We start from the raw sequence: 6574 nt of genomic DNA on the forward strand, positions 1-6574 counted from the left end.
CATTATGACCATCTCCCCAATGTGTTGTTAGTCATCTGTGTGCCGTCAAAACAGCGCTGACCCACCGAGGCATGGACTGTACAAGTCTCCCGAAGGTGTCCTGTGGTATGGCACCAAAACATTAACAGTAGATCCTTCAAGCCCTGTAAGTTGCGAGGTGGAGCCAACATGGATCAGACTTGTCAGTCCAGCACATCCCACATATGCTCAATTAGACTGAGATCTGGAGAATTTGGAAGCCATGGCAACACTTCATCACGTTCCTCAAACCATTACCAAACAATGTGTGCAGTGTGGCAGGGTGCATTATCCTGCTGAAAGAGGCCACTGCCATCAGGGAATATCATTGTCATGAAGGGGCGTACCTGGTCTGAATCAATATTTAGGTAGGTGGCGCGTGTCAAATTGATGGCTGAACCCAGGGTTTCCCAGCAGAACATTGCCCAGAGCATCGCACTCCCTCCACCGGCTTGTTGTCTTCCCACAGAACATCCAAGTGCCATCACTTCCCAGGTAAATGGTGCGCACGTACAGTTAGGTCCATAAGTATTTGGACAGTGACACAATATTTGTCATTTTGCCCCTGTACACCACCACAGTGGATTTGAAATCAAGTAAGTAACTAATATGTGATTGTAGTGTCGACTTCCAGTTTTAATTTAAGGGGTTGGACAAAAATATTGCATTAACCATTCCGGAATTACAGCCAGTTTTATATATGGTCACCCGATTTTCAGAGGATCAAAATTAATTGGACACTTGACTAACAAGTGGTTTCATGGGCAAGTAAGACCTTTTCCACCATTATTCCATGACAAATTAAGCAGATAAAATGCCTGGAGTTCATTCCAAGTATTTACATTTGCATTTGGTAGCTGTTCATGGGAACTCTCAACATGAAGTCCATAGAGGTGTCAAGACAAGTGACGGAGGCCATCATTAGGCTGAAAAAGCAAAGGAACTCTATCAGATGGATAGTAAACACTTCAGGAGTGGCCAAATCAACATTTTGGTACAGTCTTAAAAAGAAAGCATGCACTGGCAAGCTCAGCAACACCAAAAGGCTTGGAAGACCACGGGACATCTACAGTGGATGATCACAGAATTATTTCCCTAGTGAAGACAAACACATTCACAACATCTAGTGAAGTCAAAAACACTCTTGAGAGGTAGGGGTATCATTGTCCAAGTCTACAATCAAGAGACGCCTGCATGAAAATAAATACAGGGGGTTTACAACAAGGTGAAAACCACTGGTGTCACTTAAGAACAGGAAGGCCTGATTAGACTGTGTTTAAAAACATCTAAAAATCTACCCAGTTCTGGAACAAGGTTCTTCGGACAGATGAAGCAATGATTAACTTGTACCAGAAGGATGGGAAGAGGAAAAGTGTGGAGAACAAAAGGAACAGCTCATGATTCTCAGCATACCAAATCATCTGTCAAACATGGTGGAGGTAGTGTTATGAAATGGGCATGTATGGTTGCCAGTGGAACTTGGTCATTGGTGTTTATTGGTGATGTGACTACTGACAGAAGTAGCAGGATGGATTGTGATGTTTATAAGGATACTAGAAGAACCCCGCTACAATGTAGCGGTTTGGTTATCCACCCGTCTAAATCTCCCTCCTCTTCATCCTGCCAGCTAACCGCCTTCCCCCTGCCCCTAAACCCCCCCCCACTCCAACCCCCCCCCCGAATGCTCAGAATCATCTGAAATGCTGAGAAAAGTGGTTTTTAGCCATTTTTAGAAAATGCATATTTTGCATAATTATGCATAATTATTTTTATTTTCTGCTATTTTTCTGGTCCTCTCTGGAATAATACCTACCACCTCCAAAAAAAATTAGGATCATAAGTGCGTTTTTGCAAAAATGCATTTATTTTGCATAATGCCAAAACATTCCTGTCCCAGAAATTTTTTTTTATATAGGTGAAAAAATCAAAGATGCTCAGAATTATCTGAAATGCCGAGAAAAGTGGTTTTTAGCCATTTTTAGAAAAATGCATATTTTGCATAATTATGCATAATTTTAATTTTCTGGGATTTTTCCCGTACTCTCTGGAACAATACCTACCACCTCCAAAAAGAATTAGGATCATAAATGCTTTAGTTTTTGGTCCCGCTATCTACACTAACTAACACACACACACTAACACCACACACACACACACATTCCGAAAATATAGGAGTAGATACCATTTGCTCAGATTTAGCCAAATGTTACAAAACTGAGAGGGCGGTGCTTCACACTGCAGATGGATAATGACACAAAACAAGCTGAGAAAGCAACCCGAGAGTCTCTCAAGGCAGAAAAGTGGAATATTCATCAGTGACCAAGTCAGTCACCTGACCTCGACCCAATTGAGCATGCTTTTCACTTGCTGAAGACCAGACTAATGGACCCACAAACAACCTGCAACTGAAGGCAGCTGCCGTTAAGTCTTGGCAGAGCATTTCAAAGGAGGAAATTCAGAATTTGAAGATGTTGATGGGTTCCAGACTTCAGGCAGTCATTGACTGCAAAGGATTTTCCTCCAAACATTACATATAATTGTTATAATCGTCGTTATGTTTGTTTGTCCTATTACTTTTGAGCCTCTGAAAATGGGTGACCCTGTATATCCATGGCTGTAATTCCTGAACAGTCAATGCCATATTGTTATCCAACGCCTTAAATTAAAGCTGCAAGGCTACTCTTCAGTCACATCTCAAATACGTCATGTCAAATCCACTGTGGTGGTGTACAGGGGCAAAATTACAAATATTGTGTAACTGTCCCAACTACTTATGGACCTAACTGTACATGACCATCCACGTGATCTAAAAGAAAACAGGACTCATTAGATCAGGCGACCTTCCACTGCTCCAAGATCCATTTCTGATGCTCACGTGCCCATTGTAGGCAGTTTCAACAGTAGAAAGGGGTCATCATGGGCACTCTGACATGTCTGTGGCTAGTCAGCCCCATACGCTGCAGGGTGCGATGCACTGTGTTGTGACACATTCCTCCTGTAACCATCAGTAACATTTTCTGTGACTTGTGCCACAGTAGACCTTCTGTTGGTTCAGACCAGATGGGATAGCTTTCGTTACCCTCGCACGTCGATGAGTCTTGGGCACCTAACACCCCGTCGCCAGTTTGTGGTTTGTCCCTCCTTGGACCACTGTCTGTAGGTACTCACCACTGCTGACCAGGAGCACCCCACAAGCCTTTCCATGTCAGAGATGCTCTAACCCAGTCGTCTGGCAGCAACTATTTGGCCCTTGTCAAAGTCGCTCAGGTGTTTATCTCTGCCCATTTCTCCTGCATCCAACACGTTGACCACGAGAACTGATTGTTCGCTTACCGTCTAATCCAGACCTTGACATGTGCCCTTGTTTGGGGATGGTCAACGTTATTCGGTTCACCTGTGAGCGGTCATAATGTTTTGGCTCATCAGTGTATGTGTGATGCAGACAAGATCAAGAACTTTCATGAGACAATGAGGTTATAATAACAGACGTCACTACATTGCTTGGTTTTTAGATCGCCCACTTTACACAGTTGCAGTAAAAAGTGTTCTACTTGTTGCTGTTTAATCGATTAAATTTTCAGCTGATTACTTCTCTGTAAATGTACACTCACAAGACCTTGTGGTTGTCTTACACTGGCTTAAAGTGTAAAGCCCCAATTTCTGTAAATCCTTACTGTTTGTGTGAAGGAATTAAAAAAAAACAACAACACAGAGACATGTATTTCTTTTTATCCATGTTTTTGTTTTTGTTTTTCCTAGAACCCTTTTTGTTAACCTGCTAAACAGGTAGTAGTGATGCTACCTATGTTTCCGTTAACTTGTTTTCTTTTCAGGAGAGACAAACTGTTCTCAGACATTGTGCACATTGTTTTTTTGTTTTGTTTTGTTTTTTGTACTTTTTATATACAGGTGTTTTTGCAATAAACATTGCATTAGCAGTTCCACCTTGTGTACAGTGGGTCGTTTACATCTGAATTTCAATTGTAAATTTGATGACACATTTTCAAGTAAAAACTGAGGAACCATACGCATGTTCACTTGATATCATGGTATGCTTCTCTGTATTTGCCACAGAACTCATTAAGACGTCAGCCACGACCAAACACGATTGAAATTCTGATGAGGGTTTCACACACATTCGATCCAACTACTATGTCTTCACTTTGATGGCTTGCAAGACCCTCTTATGCCAATAAGGTGCTGCCTGTCACAGAACCTGGTAGAATTGATTGCTGAAAAGATAATGAGCCTCATTCATCAATTGTTCGTACGTACAATTTTTTTCTTACACACCCATGGATTTTGTTTTAGCTGGCAAGATTGTCTGACAGTCGGAAGCAAAGCCTGGTGGTTTAATTCCTTCCCCCTGACCTATATTGTCTACCTCTTGTAACAAGCCATCACCCAGGCTTGCAAAGACATCAGTGGTAGCCAATTGGTGTCTAAATTCAGGGGTTGCTCAGGTTCTACACTGGTCTCTGAGACAAACTTCGGGGCTAAAAAGATCCCATGGGTGTGTAAGGACAAATTTGTACTACGCACAATCGATGAATGAGGCCCAATGAAAGCAAACAGGCTTCCTCTTGATGATGTTGGAAGTGAAGAACTTTATCTTGTTATCCTCGTATTTTAATAACATTTTGTGGAATAGCTGTCCATCAAAGGACAGACAATGAGACAAGGTATTATTCCTTATTCGATGAAATTAATTTCGAGTTTTCTGTATTTTTCATTAACGTTAAACACTGAATTCTATTACTGCTTTGTACTCTGATTTTTTTTTTAATCTAAATGAAGTTGCATCAGATACAGGAGTTAGGTAGCTCATTACAGCTCAGAACATTTTAATCTTGTTCTTCATGCAGTTAAATGTGACAGCTGGAAAACCAAATTCACATGGGCTAATCAGTCAGCGTACAATGCTCATCACCATAATTTTTCACAGTGCATTTATAATTATAATTTTTTTCATTGTGTCTCTTCCCCCACCTGGTTTGAGAACAACAATATAGAGATTATTATCTACATTATTATTATAAAATTATTATAAAATGGGAGAGTGTGGAATAAGACTGCTAAGGGACAGGAAAGCAAATGCAAAATTCCAGCCCAAAACAGAGTTCAGCAGTCGTTTAATTTCCAAAACTTTCAAACTTATAATTGCACTTCATCCCCTAAAGCGATGAGAGGGTAAATAGTGAGGGTAGTGTGTGGGAGGGGGCCAGACTTGCTGAACAACACGGTGGCTTTACATTCCCCAGGCGATTCAACGTGCAGGTATCTGCAGCACAGCATGGCAGTGCTGAGCTCCCCGGTCTCTTGTTCCTCTGGGTGGTTAAGAGCGTCGCTTCTCCCACCTGCAATCAGGCGGCTCGTCTCCAGACAGATGTCGGGCCTGGGACTGTTAGTTTGCACCACGGTTGTCATTTGGTGGGGCGACCCCTCATGCAGTTGCTGGATGGGGGGTGTAGGGACCATCAGCTACACCAGTGTTTCTCAACCGGGGGTCCGCGGACCCCTAAGTGGTCCGTGGTGTAATTGCAAGGGGTTCGTGAAAATAACATATCTTTAAAAAAAAGATCCTATGACATTTATAGAAATAGGATTATTTTACTCAAATGTGACGGAGACCTTTATCCACCTAAACTATAAAGGGTGACAGGACTTTTTTCTCTAATTACATCTGTTTCACAAGTGTAATTTATTGTATTTTAATAAGAGATCTCGAGCCCGTTTGCATTGTTAAAAGTTACTCCATAAAAATTCTGTTTTGTTATATCTAAGTTACAACTGAAAGCTCGTATTTTTGCCCCAAAGACGAAAATAAATGCTATAATGCAATTTAAAATGCAGTTTCTACTGTTTCTATCAAATTGCAACCCACCTCCCCCAAGATCAGGTGGAGGGGTCCTCAGGGTAGATCTAAAATACGCAGGGGGTCCAGGACCCCAAAAAGGTTGAGAACCACTGATCTACACAACCTCTCTGGTGTCACGTTGAATCTTTAAAGGATTCAGAGGATTTCAGCCAAGAAAACTTTTTTTTAAAGTCGCTGTACACGAGATTTTGAACTTTAATATCGCAGCAAACAACCGCTGTGTAAAGAGATGGTGGACTAACGGCGTCCTGAGCAGAGAATGACGTCACACTGCCCGCGCGTGTGTGTGTGTTATGATCCCAGTTTCTCTTTGGTTTGGAAGCCCGGCGTGGCCGCGCGTACACGTTAGTGCGCGATAGGCAGCTAGCGTTAGCAGGGTAGCTAGCAAGCTAATAATTACGTTGCGTCGAGTTAGGTCGCTGGGTAGATCGAAAAAAAAACGAACTGAACGAAACAATAGCCAACAACGCGAAGGGGGTAGTTTGTTCTGGTTTGGTCTTAGATGCTGGTGCTGAATGTCGTATATAGCGCCTTTAACTTGTGTAACCGGTTATTTTCTTGACCGGTGCGGGATTCGAGACGAGGTGTACTGCACCACAAGGCGACATCACTAACCGCTCGGCTAAAGGGTCAGATCCGTTAGCTAGGGGCTAACGTGTCTTATTAGTAGTTTACAGT

Source organism: Lampris incognitus, chromosome 14 (genome assembly GCF_029633865.1).
Source record: "Lampris incognitus isolate fLamInc1 chromosome 14, fLamInc1.hap2, whole genome shotgun sequence".
Lineage (NCBI taxonomy): Eukaryota > Metazoa > Chordata > Actinopteri > Lampriformes > Lampridae > Lampris > Lampris incognitus.